At 41.4% G+C, this 13,893-nt stretch overlaps 1 protein-coding gene across 1 annotated transcript in view; it reads right to left on the reverse strand.

The window, feature by feature from the left end:
- LOC135106576 (protein THEM6-like) overlaps nucleotides 1-13,893 on the reverse strand; it is a 50,567-nt gene that overhangs the window by 10,518 nt on the left and 26,156 nt on the right. The gene's annotated exons all lie outside the window — the stretch shown is intronic.

Raw genomic sequence — 13,893 nt, forward strand, 5'->3', positions numbered from 1 at the left:
GACAACAAACAAGCCAACCAACAACATAACCAAAACTCTCCAACTTATTAAAAAAAAAAAAAAAAAAAAAAAAAAACTTCCACGTGTTTACAACAATCATCCTTCTTTACGATAATTATAAAAGCAGATGATAAAGGACCATTTCCCGAGTCTCCCTCATGACAGTAAATGCAGGTGAGGGTGTGATCATTTACCTGTCAAATTAGGGAGTGGTAATGGCTCTGTATGTCACACATTGCATTACTACAGGTGTGTGTGTGCGTGTGTGTGTGTGTGTGTTAAAGTGTTACCTGGTGGACATTTAAGGAACGAGAGAACGGTTTTGTTTCCGTATGCATGACTAGTAATATTAATGGGCAGTTAGTCTCTCTCTCTCTCTCTCTCTCTCTCTCTCTCTCTCTCTCTCTCTCTCTCTCTCTCTCTCTCTCTCTCTCTCGTTACCTGGTTTTCTTTTCTTCCGCGAACACAAAACGTACTCCTGCGTGTACACAACGTAATACATATACAGACTGTTACCTGTATCCTCTAGCGTACTTTGCGTGTGTACCTGGCTGCAACTGTCGTGAGAGGTATACCATCCAGGTGAAGGAACTCATTACGGGTCAAAGGAGAGAGAGAGAGAGAGAGAGAGAGAGAGAGAGAGAGAGAGAGAGAGAGAGAGAGAGAGAGAGAGAGATGAAGCTTATCCATCAAATCCCTTACATTTTTTAGTTCCATTTTCTATGCATCCAGCGCGCCAAATCGACAATCCCTCGACTCTATATCACCCACCGATACAGACTGCAAACACCATTGACCTATCACCGCTCCACCTCTTCCTCCTCCTCTCTATCCTCGCTCCTCTACTCCCTCACCCCTCTGGACCGTATTCTGGAACACCTCTGAAAACACCTCCACTACTTTGCAAATGCTCTAGTTGAAGGTACACGGATATTTAAGTGTGTTTGTACGGTTCTAGTGGCAGCTTAATAATATGTATACATTATTGACAAGTGATACAGTCTTGGGAACCCGGTTAGTCATCTCTGTGGCCTTGGAAAATAGTTGTGATGAAAAACCAAAGCGCTTCTGAGTACCGGCCTCTACCTTACGTTACCCTCTTCAGTCCTGTCTTAATCATCTTTAATTCTTCTTTTCTTATTCGTGTTGAAAGTACAATTAGCATTCACTTTTGACTTTTTTTTTTATTTATTTTTTTATCGCGCCATAAATCATGACTCCTTGTTTTCTTGGTTCATTCCGCTACCTTCATTTTTTTTTCTCTCTCTGGAAGGGGAACAGTAATTACTTAGCCTTGTATATCACCATATCTCTCTGTTATCTCCATCTAGCACGCCATTATATAACCCCAGCTTTCTCCTTGCTTTCTGTCTTCCTGTTGTTTCTCCTCTTGTTCCACTTTCTTTCGCTGGAAGGAATGCATTACCTACTTATCAATCAGTTTCCCCTATCTGTTATTTAGATCTGGCAAGTTTTTATATTTTTTTTATAGCTTTTTTGTTGTCCTAAGCCAGTGTTCCTCAATATAAAAAGAAGATCTAACCGCATCCTCTCCCAGTCTTTCTTCTATTGCGTCATTCTTAACCTGACTCTTTCTCTCGTTGGGAGACAAAAAAAGTAACCAGTTAGCCCTCAAATTTTATCTCTTGTCTCTATTGCCTCTACCTGGCATGCGGCACCCATCATTCTCACGAGTTCTGCAAAGGTCATTACCAGGACAAAAAAGAATTCCAATGTTCCTAGAATCGAGTTGTCAGTAAGGTAGACGAAATGACGCGCTATTCCTGGAATGGCTGGAACTAACTGGAATGTGGAGCGGTTAGATTTTTTCTTTTCTTTTCTTCTTTTTTTACTTTTTGCTTTTGTGACCTCAATTCAAAACAAACGCTATTTTTACCTTTTTAACACTCAATCATCATCTGAGCTTTGAATAATTTACCATCAAGATCCATTTTGAGAAGCCCGGCCTCTTCTGTTACGGCTGGATAAATTATGTATCATATTATTACAGGTCAACGAACGGCCGGTGGCGCCGAGTTGCTGCCGTGTCGGGATACGTAAGCCCGTCGCTGCTGACTCGTGACGGGGCACCATACAGCTCGGCCAAAAAGTCTTTACACACACTCATCCCATAAAATATACATGGTGACGTCGCGAGGGGGGAGAAACTACAGGAGATACGAGACAGGAAGGTATTGCAAGATTCCTGAAGAGTGACAAAGATCGAGGAAAGGAGGGGAGGATTAATGGAATCAGTGGAAGAACAAAAAAAAAAAAAAAAAAAAAAAAAAAAAAAAAAACGTAAAAAATGTGATAATTAAAGTGCACAACAAGGTAAGAGAGAATGCGGAATGCTAATATATGTGGGAAAGGAAGGGAGGAAGGAATGGGAGGGAAAGAGGAAGGGGAGACACATGAGAGAGAGAGAGAGAGAGAGAGAGAGAGAGAGAGAGAGAGAGAGAGAGAGAGAGAGAGAGAGAGAGAGAGAGAGAGAGAGAGAGGATGGGGAAGAGAAGTATGTGAATCGATAAATGGGGGGAGGATGAAATGAGAGGAAAGGGAACGCGTGGGTGAGGAACAGGGGGAGAATAGGAACAGGGAGGGAGAGAGAGAGGAACAAGGGAAGGGGGAAGGAGGGTTGGGGAGTGAGAATGTGGGAGAGAGGGGTGAGGAAGGGGGCAGGGCAGAAAGAGGGACAATCGTCAGCAGCAAGTAGCGCGGGCCAGCAGTGTGGGGGTGGCTGAGGACAAAGGTGGTAACGGCTCGCCAGTTGTGCTTCGGACTTTGAGCGACCAAAAGGCGCGGACTTCCCCTGACGCGACGCACCGCCAAAGTGGTGAGTCACGTTTAGACAGCACGTCCTTAGAGGCTCGCCTACCCACTCACCCACCTATACACACACACACACACACAAACACACACATGCATGAACATATGAAATTCTACAAGATTCTACGAGACAGGAAGTAAAAAAAAAAGAGAGAAGGAAACACACACACACACACACACACACACAAGACTTTCAAACTCCCACAATTTTTCCGCAGTTCAGTTTACGTACATTCCTTTTTCAGTCCACGTTTTAGATTTTTCACGCTTATAGAAACTTAACCATAAGAGTTCCAGTTCGCAGTTTTTACGCATTTCGTTATCTCATCGGGAAGTGGTAGAAGGAAGGAAGTTAGGCATCTTAGGTCACGTGACATTCAACTCTTTTCAAAGGCCACAGAGAGATTCTTGGGACCACATTCTGAATCACTTCTGCGTCACACTCACACTGCTTTCAAAACTTTATAGTCGAACTTACACGGATTTTAAGGATGTTTTTATGGTCCTAATGACAGAATAACAAGATTTCTACATTATCAACAGGAGAAACACTCGTGAGAAGTTACTGAAGTTGGGATGATGGATTTGCGTATGTGTACTGGGAACTGCGGGAAAAGAGGAGAGATAAATGAATAAATAAATGATAATAATAATACTAATAATGGTAACAGTAGAAAATAATATTTTTCTTTTTTTCTTTTTTGTTCTACTCCTCCTCCTCTTCCTCCTCCTCCTCCTCCTACTACTACTGCTGCCATACCATTACCATTATTACTACTACGTCTTTGAGATCCGTACACCACATCGTCTCACCGTGGAGGGTTCGATTCTTAAGTTCACGACGATACGATGTTCTTCTTTTGCCCTTTCAATGCTGGTCGATCAATAAATATTTCTGGCAACACGTGGGAGAGGGATCCCAGTGCTACAAGTGTGTCCTTCGTCAGGCTGCATACGGAATGAGTCTAACAGGGTAGCGGGGTGGTTCTCTAAAAGTCGTGGAAGTGTCTGAGAAAATACGAGTACAGGAGGCAAGACTAAGGCCCGTAGTCAGAAAGTTATGCTCTTTCATCACAACTATTTTCAAAGGTCACAGATGATTAGACAGGTTCTCAAGAGTGTTTATCCCGTTGATAATGTACGAAACTTATTAATCTGTCATTAGAATCGTAAAAAAATACCCTTAAAATCACGTGTAGCTTCATCCAGAGCCTTTTGAAAGCAGTCGGTGTGCGGCGTAGAAGTGATTCAGAACATCGACCGATCTGAGATGGTTTGGTCGTATGAGGATGAGAAAAGAAGAGCAGCACGTTGCAAATAAGCCATGAATGGATGTGGAGGTGATAGGAATGCGAAGATGAGTAACCCCTAAGATAAAATGGACAGACTGCATTGAAGAACACATGAAAGACGAAGGAATAAGCGAAAAAAGGACATAGGACAGAAACAACAGGAAAAATCCTTATTCAAAAGAGCGAATAGAGATTGAAGCTAAGAAAAGGCTAGACTGATGATAAGTGGCTCAAATACCTCGGAAGTAACATATGTACGAGTAGTGTGCCTAGTGATAAGGATTAATGTGTTCTTTTCTCGCCACTTCCTTAAATCAAATGGCTTTCAGAGTGACCTATAACTGACTCACTCTTTCATCACTGCTTGTCTAGAATAGTGCAGCTGTGTCATTTATTCAGTCACGCCGGCTGATGCAATGCGAACATCCACGCATGCTCAAAGGAAGAAGAAGAAGAAGAAGAAGAAGAAGAAGAAGAAGAAGAAGAAGAAGAAGAAGAAGAAGAAGAAGAAGAAGAAGAAGAAGAAGAAGAAGAAGAAGAAGAAGAAGAAGAAGAAGAAGAAGAAGAAGAAGAAGAAGAAGAAGAAAAGAAAAAGGAGAAAAAAGAAAAAAAAACAATAAAATAATATAAAAGAAAAGAAAAGAAAAAATGAAAAGAAAAAGAAAAACAAGAAGAAAGGAAGAAGAAAAGAAGAAGAGAAGAAGAGAAAAGAACAAGACGAAAAAAAAAAATAAACAACTCGAACTTAAAAAAAAGAAAGAAAAATATCATATCTACTACAAAAAGAATCACATTTCATACTCCACTCACTACCAACATACGCACACACTCACACACACACACACACACACACACACGCACGTGGCGGAGGCTTTGAATATTTGATAACAGTGTATTAAGTTCAGCACCTGTACAATATGAGAATACTTTCGGTTGACTTATTGTAACTATTATGATGTGTGTGTGCGTGTGTGTGTGTGTGTGTGTGTGTGTGTGTGTGTGTGTCAAAGAGAAGAAAAATGAACACGAACGATCAATACTCCTAATCATTAAGTTGGAACGCCATTGGGATCCTAATGGGAGGAGGAGGAGGAGGAGGAGGAGGAGGAGGAGGAGGAGGAGGAGGAGGAGGAAAAGAAGTGCACGAGACAGTATCGATAATCATTTAGCAGGAGATATAAAAAAAAATAAATAAAGAAAAAGAGAAAGAAAAAAATAATGGACGGTCGCAAAACAACACACACACACACACACACACACACACACACACACACACACACACACACACACACACACACACACACACACAACACACACACACACACACACACACACACACACACACACACACACACACACACACACACACACACAGACACACAGACACACACACACACACACACACGAACGTCAAAGTCAAGCCCCCAGCAGACCAACAATTGTGGAATCGATTTACATTAATGGTTACAGATTCGTCTAAAGTCGCAGCTCAATATCCAGAAAGAAAAAGAAGAAGAAGAAGAAGAAAAAGAAGAAGAAGAAGAAAAGCACCCTATTATCTACACGAGCTGGAACAATACATTCTAACTCAACTTAACAAAGACACACGATACTCAAGAGACACTCGCACAGCTCACCAGGTCAACAAAACAAGTTCAGTCATACAGCTTCATGACAAACTTAAGTCAGCGTCCAGGAAGAGAGAGAGAGAGAGAGAGAGAGAGAGAGAGAGAGAGAGAGAGAGAGAGAGAGAGAGAGAGAGAGAGAGAGAGAGAGAGAGAGAGAGAGAGAGAGAGAGAGAGAGAGAGAGAGAGAGACTGATTACCTACACGAGTTGCAACAATACATTCTAACTAAACTAACTTAAACACACAACAGACACAAGAAACACACGCATACCTCACCAGGTCAACAAAACGAGTTCAATCACAGACCTTCATGACAAACACGAGTCTGTCATACACTAAACAAAAAGAAAACGGAAGACTGTATTGCGAGACGACACGAATCGACCCAAGCACGCCAAGACAAACTGCTTTCTGTCCGTCAGGTTCTTACGCATGCACAGTGAGGCTGTTACACGCACGCACGCCTTAATTCCAGGAACACAGGAGCGCGAGGTTTCTGGAATATGGGACAGCGGAAGCAATAACAGGCTCTCATTGACTGGGTTAAGATGCTTCCACACGCTGACACGAATTCCTGAAAGCGAGGGAGGAATGCGGGGAAACACGAGGCATATGAAGAACAAAGCGTGTGAATGAGTGAAGTTCGTATCCTCACATGCTTCAGGATCTTGCCTCGATTGCATTTAACACGCTCTAATGGAAGTTATAAGGGTTTGCAAGGGTGTTTTAATGATTCTAGTGGTAATTCATCAACGATTCTGCATCATCACGTTATATTTGACACACTTTAATGGAAGTATAAGGCTGTTTTCATGATTCTAGTGGTAACTCTGCATCATCAGTAGGAGAAAACGGGTTGGCAAGCCTGTTTTCATGATTCTAGTGGTAATTTTGAATTATTAATAGGAGAAAACGGGTTGGCAAGGCTGTTTTCATGACTGTAGTGGCAATTCTGCATCATCAGTAGGAGAAAACATCATGCGAACCTTACTAATCATTCTGTGGCTTTAGAAAATAGTTCTTGTGAGAGACCGAAACATTTAAATATTCAGTTACGTTAGTTTAGGTTAAGTAAGGTGAAGTTAAGTTATGACACGGGCAAAGAATACAGGCACTAATAACAAAAAGGAAATATACCATAGCGAAATGCCAATAGCGGTAATTTGCCAATTAGAACACCTTCATTACAAAACCGAATGAGATCATTATAACTAATGACACACCTGCCTGTTCTGATGACTAATTATCGTAACTACCTAACACAGTGCCCTCGATGCTACGCGGAACTTACAGTGAATGATGATGGTCTTACAGTGAACAAATTGCTCTAGCTCCGTGAAAATGATTGGATAAGGCGAAGAACAAACAGGACTGCCGATAGAAAGTGTAATGTGCATAACGACATTATTACGAGATACATTTTCTCTCGCCATCTTTTTGCCATTACTGTGTGTGTGTGTGTGTGTGTGTGTGTGTGTGAGAGAGAGAGAGAGAGAGAGAGAGAGAGAGAGAGAGAGAGAGAGAGAGAGAGAGAGAGAGAGAGAGAGAGAGAGAGAGAGAGAGAGAATTGGCTGGGTTGAGATAAACATAATATTTTACTTTAATTTTTTGTGCATGTCATGATTCTCTCTCTCTCTCTCTCTCTCTCTCTCTCTCTCTCTCTCTCTCTCTCTCTCTCTCTCTCTCTCTCTGAGTTAACCAGGACGATACTTTGATGAAAAAAAAAATATATATACTGTGATGAAAGTTTCATAAAATACGCACACAAGAAAAAAGTGTGTGTGTGTGTGTGTGTGTGTGTGTGTGTGTGTGTGTGTGTCCTCACGGCGCTTGTTCGTGGAATGTCGTGAGAGTGTTCGTGTCGCCAACATACTAAAGTCGTGTTTGTGTACATACCGCAAAGCGTCGCGAAGGGCGTTCATGAGAGAGAGAGAGAGAGAGAGAGAGAGAGAGAGAGAGAGAGAGAGAGAGAGAGAGAGAGAGAGAGAGAGAGAGAGAGAGAGAGAGTAGAAGAGGAAGAAGAGGGCAGGAGGGAAGGGAAGATAAGGGACCAACAAAACTATAAATATTATCACCCCAGCAACACAACATTTACTCAGTTAATTCCTGCTGCAGAGGCGACGAATTGCGTGAAAAAAAAAATGTCGGTCTTAGGTGATATAAATGCTATTAGAATCGATCCCCACTGAAGTACATACATCCTTCTCGAGGGAATGCGAAGGAATGAAGAAAATTAGAGCCTTAGTTACGTAATCTATAGTATTAATAACAAGACAGAAAGGGACACAGAGGAAGAACATACAAGTAGATCTTTTTTGTAACAAGATCTAAACTAAAGTAAGACATGTAGGATGATAAATAAGACAGTAAAGGCGAAGATTTCTCCCCATCCACTGTTCCCTTCAATCCATATACTAATTTTGTTTCAAGTTTCCTCTCTAAACATGCGGAAATTACGTAACTAGCCCAAACAATGCTGATTAGTGAAGAAGGCATTGTTAGTTACATAATCTATAATGCTAATAATCTTAAAATGTCAGAAAGGAACATAAAAGAACAAATAACTAGATGCTTTGACGCTGTTTTTGATAATTAACACGATTTAAACCAAACTAAGAGATGCAGGATAGTAATGGCAAAGGCTTCTCCCCATCCGCTGCTGCCTTCAATCCATACACTATATCTCCTTTTCAAATCCTTCCTATAAAAGCAGAAATGATATACCAAATGTACCAGACACCAATACCAAATTATATACGAGGCTAATACGGGTGTAAGATCAAAGAAAACGGGTTCTAACACCACAACGCCGCCTTGAATACGCTCGTGCATTTGTTGACATCAGTAACCACGAGTGATATGGAGTTGCCGAGTAGAATCAATGCATAATTTATACACACACTCCTGATCAAATCTCATGACTAACTGCACCCACTTATCTTGTTTTTTATGAAGTGTGTTTCAGTTTTGTTTTGTTACTCATTGATGTCTTGTTATTTTTTATTTATTTATTTATTTTTTTGTATTAGTAAGTATGGATGATTGGGTTAACACACATATACTTACAGTATATACATTCATACAGGGACTGCAGCGTGTAGACCTGATGGCTTCTTGCAGCTTCCGTTGTTTTCTAATGTTTTTTATATCTGGTCTCTTTATAATATTTTTTTTCTTCAAATTATTTTCATTTTTGCATTTTTTTTCTCTATCTCATTTCCTTCCGTCCCAAATATACATTCCTCTGATATCACATTTTCTCTCCCTCTCTTTCCCGGTAAACGTGATGGCGCAGATGTCTGGATTCCTTCTCTTCACGGCGGTCCTTATGGCGGGTAAGTACCACAAATAACACTAGGAAGTAAACCACAGCCATCTACAATCTTTTTAGACCTTTTTAATGCAGCGGGAGGGTTGGTGTAGTTTACATCCGGTGCGCTTGTGAGGTTGTCTTATCGTGTCTAATCTCCTCAGGTGCGTTGCTGGAGGCTCAGGCTCAGGTAGACTTCAGTTTTGTCGAGGACTTCTTCAACACGCAGGAGGAATCTATTACAAAAAGACTGACTGACTTGAAAGAATCCATGTAAGTCGCATGAAAAAAGAAAACTCCCCCCCCCCCTCTCTCTCTCTCTCTCTCTTGTCCTCATTTCTAACAACGCCGGTCAATAAAAGAAGTGCTGACCCTCATTACTATCTCCTCCACACTAACCCTCCCCCCTCTCTCTAACTCTGTTCAGGGGCTAATCTTATTTCTCTTCCCCAGTGACCCATATATTTCTCCCACTGACACGGTTCCCTCCTTCAAATTATTCATGAGAGCTGTCCAATTGCCCTTTTTATTGACCCTGGTGCCTGACTTTTTGCCCACGAGGAGAAGAAGGAGGAGGAGGAGGGAGAGGAGGAGGAGGGAGAGGGGAGGAGCAGGTAGTGTGTTTGCGGTATCATAGCAACTTGTTAATTATTGATACCGGCATATTTCTCCTCCCTTTCATGTTTACTCCACTTATGTTCACCGTGTACTGGCTTACTCACTGACTCACTGACTCGCCTCACCTCGCGGTACATGACAGTGACCCACATTCATGATTAGTCCTTTGTTTGGTCACTGCCCTTCCCTCTCATTCGATCCATGCACTCGTGGTTGTGTGTGTCATCATTATGTGGGTCTATGGAACTTGTCAGCGCCTCCCGATCTGTCTTTCTGTCTCTCTCTGTCTCTCCTGCATGTCTATTTCCTTCTCATCTTATTAGTATGTGATTTCTAGATTACTTTGCAGTTTCATTCTAACTGAACAAAATTGCCTTGAGATTAAAGAATAAATAGTGAAACGTCTTCTTTTTGTTGTACTGTTTATTCATTGATCTCAAGATAATTTTGTCCCGTTCTCCATTTTCTTTTGGTTTTCGGTATGCATTCATTTCTTTCCCCTTCCAATGTCTGGAATTCCACTTATCTACTTTTCCCTCTAATTTGCTTCTACATTTCGTATATTTTATTGCTCACACCGATTCTAAACTTCATTCCTTCCCTTTTCTTTTTTTTTCAATATCGTTCTCTTGTTCCTTCCTTTCCTCCCTTATCCCTGTTTGTTTTTTCTTTCCTTCCTTTTGTTCTTTTTTCTTTCTACGCTCATTTATTCATTAGAAAAAATCTCCTAGGCAACTGTAAGTAAACAAATTAGCGTAGATGTATGTACGTGTGTGTGTGTGTGTGTGTGTGTGTGTGTGTGTGTGTGTGTGTGTGTGTGTGTGTGTGTGTGTGTGTGTGTGTGTGTATTTCAAGGACATTACTACGACGCTTGTATTGAACTTTGATATTTAACTTTTTTTAGTGTTTTATCTATTATTATTATTATTATTATTATTATTATTATTATTATTATTATTATTTTCTTAACGATGTCTTTTGCACTGATATGGTTTAATATATTTTCTCTTATTTTCGTCTTTCCGCTAATTAAGGATCCCGTTGCTTTCTCTCTCTCTCTCTCTCTCTCTCTCTCTCTCTCTCTCACAGGGGCGACAGGTTCAACAATCTCAATGACAAAATGAAAAGTTACTTCGAGAACCAAAACTTTTCCGCCGCCACGGCCCAAGAACTGCTGGCAGCACTCGAAACCAAAGACTGGGAGAAGATGGAGGTAAGCAACACACACACACACACACACACACACACACACACACACACACACACACACACAGGCATGGTTTATATTTTGCGATATTATTATTTTTTATTTATTTATTTCTGTTGCATTTAGTCAACGTGCATCAGTAATGAGATGATCCCTCGTGCTGATGAAGGTATACATAAGTTATTGGATAGGTACAGGTCGTTATGATGGCTTAGGATAACGCTCACGCAAATACTTCGCAGATACTACAGTACTGGCTTCACACACACACACACACACACACACACACACACACACACACACACACGGTCCTCAGAATTAATTGATTAACTGACCTACTGATTCACAAGTCCACGTCAGCTTTTAAAATCAATATACATAACAAATAAGCTGACTTTATAAGCTGAACAGAGATTAACATTTTCCAAACTCCATTTTACGTATTCCCTTACACCTTTACACTTTGGTTCACTTCTTCATCCATTCACAATCCCCCCTACACTTTGTTCCCTCAGCCCAGGATGCTCAGGGGAATCTCAAGCAGCGCACTGCAGGACCTGGCAGATAAGGGAGGAATTGAGATCCCCGAAAGGCTGATAAATGAATTCGAGCGTATAATAATTATCAACATGACAGACGAAGAGGTAATCTCGACCATCAAGGAGAAGATGCCAAAGGTAAGAAGCATGGGAAGGCGGGGCAGCACTGGGCAGAAGCGATGACAGTGCCCGAGGGAATAGAGACAATAGGAGCGCTGTCACTCTCGAGCATAGTTGTAATGAGTGAAAAAAAAAAAAAATAAATAATTGCTCGTATTCTGAAACGCTTGCCCTCTCATCACAACTATTTTCAAAGGTCACAGAGATGATTGCCGGGTTCTCAAGGGTGTTTCTCCTGTTGATAATGCAGATGTCTAGTTAATCTGACACTAGAACCGTAAAAACACTCTTTAAAACCCATGTAGCGTCAACTATGACTTTTGAAAGTAGTGGAGGTGCAGCGAGGAAGTGTTTCAGAATAAGAGTATGGTTCCAGTGCTCTTTAGGAAATCTGAGGAGTAGGTACAGTAAAGAAAAGCTTAGTATCCTTTTCCAGTAAATAGCAATGTGACTGGTAAATTTTTATTACTAGGTAACATAATTATGGTTTTACTCCAAGAGGGGGACTGGCCAAGGGATAAAAAAAAAAAAGGGTAGAGAAAATAAAAAAAAGGATAAGTGAAGATGCCAGTCCCTAAAGAATGTCACCAGAAGGAATCACGAAATTTGAAGAGGTGTCTTGAAATTTCCCTCTTGTCCGGACGGTTATATTGCGCACCATAACTGAAGCTTGTTTTTTGTTTGTGGTCAAGAGAACGCCTATCTGAAGAGTATGTACAGTGAGGGAAACTTAGCTCTTTTTCCTTCCAATAAACAACAACAACGATACTTCAGAATTTGAAGTACACATCAGTACAACAATTTCATAACAACCAGCTCATTTTACCGACTGAACCAGATTAATATCCACGAAACACCTTTTTAAAATCTTGTACTACTTTGCATCGTTCATTCCTCCATACACAACCACGCCTGGACCAGCTGAGTACCAGTGCAACCTTATTTATCTGTGGTCAGTGAAACATCTACCTATTTGCCTATAATATGAGTGAGACAGACAGGTATTCGTCGTTGAAATAGAACGATACACTGAAACAAAAGAATCCTGAAGCAGTGTGACGGTTCTGGTGACACGTGGAAAGCGGCAAACGAACAAACGGATCTTGGCAGTGATTCACTCGGCTTCATGACATCCACCTGCTTTCCACTTTTATGATCAACTACTCAACTTTCCAGCAGTGACTCAGAACTCCCTCTATCCTTAACTGTTTTAGCACAGAACTCGTCTGTATATACGCTAAATTCTACACCTTAAGACTTATTGTATACTAATCTTACATTCTCTCTCTCTCTCTCTCTCTCTCTCTCTCTCTCTCTCTCTCTCTCTCTCTCTCTCTCTCTCTCTCCGTGCATACTCATTAAAATCAATATATTTCTACAGTGCGCAAACTTCGGGACCGAAAGTCAATCGAAGACGTGTCAGGTAGAACATTCCTCTTATCCGCATGTTGATGTTAGCATTAAGACGGGTGGGGGAGGGTGGGGGCGATGTGGGAGATGGAGGGGTGGGTATGGGAAGTCGTACCCGCATGACTAAGATATGAAGCGTGCATGGTCTGTATCGCATGAAAGTACACTAAATAAAGATAGCATGCACTATTTGTTATAAGTATAGGGTTAAGTAACTGCAGTGTCATGGCGTCCTTTTGGAACATTATGGCAACACTGAGGAGTCGATCTGAAGGCGGGATGAAGTGGCCAAGAGGAGTTCGTCGCCTTGGAACGAACCCCGGCAGTATATTGAAGGTAAACGCAGTCCAACACGTTACCAGTGAGGGCAAAAGCGCTCTGCAAGGTCCCAGTGGATCCTGTAGTTCGCCTAGACTGTTGTGTCGCCGCAGCAGCAAGTCACACAGTAAGTCAAATGTTTTGCTGGTTGGAATTCATGTAGTTTTGTAGTATTCTGAAATGTTAGGAGGAGCTGAAGTAATAATCGCTGTGGTTGTGGAGTGTGTGTGTGTGTGTGTGTGTCTGAGTCTTATCGAAGACCGAAATCTTTTATGGGAACGCTGGATGGGCTGTCAACATTCCTACATCGAGGTAAAGCATAATTTCTGTGTACATAAAATCAAGACTCGCTGGTGCACGAATCCACACGAGAGAACACTGCATCACCTTTACCATCACTTTCTTTGTACACCATTGCCTGAAGTAGCGACGTCTTATGTTCAGCGGCTCTCTACTTGATGAAGCAGTTTTCCTACCTATATTTCTAACAAAATTTACATTTATCACTCTTTTTTTCCATGGCAGCTGTCACTGGCTAGAGCTGCCTCTCATGTGTATCTTAGGTCGCCTTCTTCCTCCACCCCCTCCACATTCCCCTTCCCATCTCTCTTCCCCACTCCCA

This window comes from Scylla paramamosain, chromosome 13, assembly GCF_035594125.1.
Source record: "Scylla paramamosain isolate STU-SP2022 chromosome 13, ASM3559412v1, whole genome shotgun sequence".
In the NCBI taxonomy this organism is placed as follows: domain Eukaryota; kingdom Metazoa; phylum Arthropoda; class Malacostraca; order Decapoda; family Portunidae; genus Scylla; species Scylla paramamosain.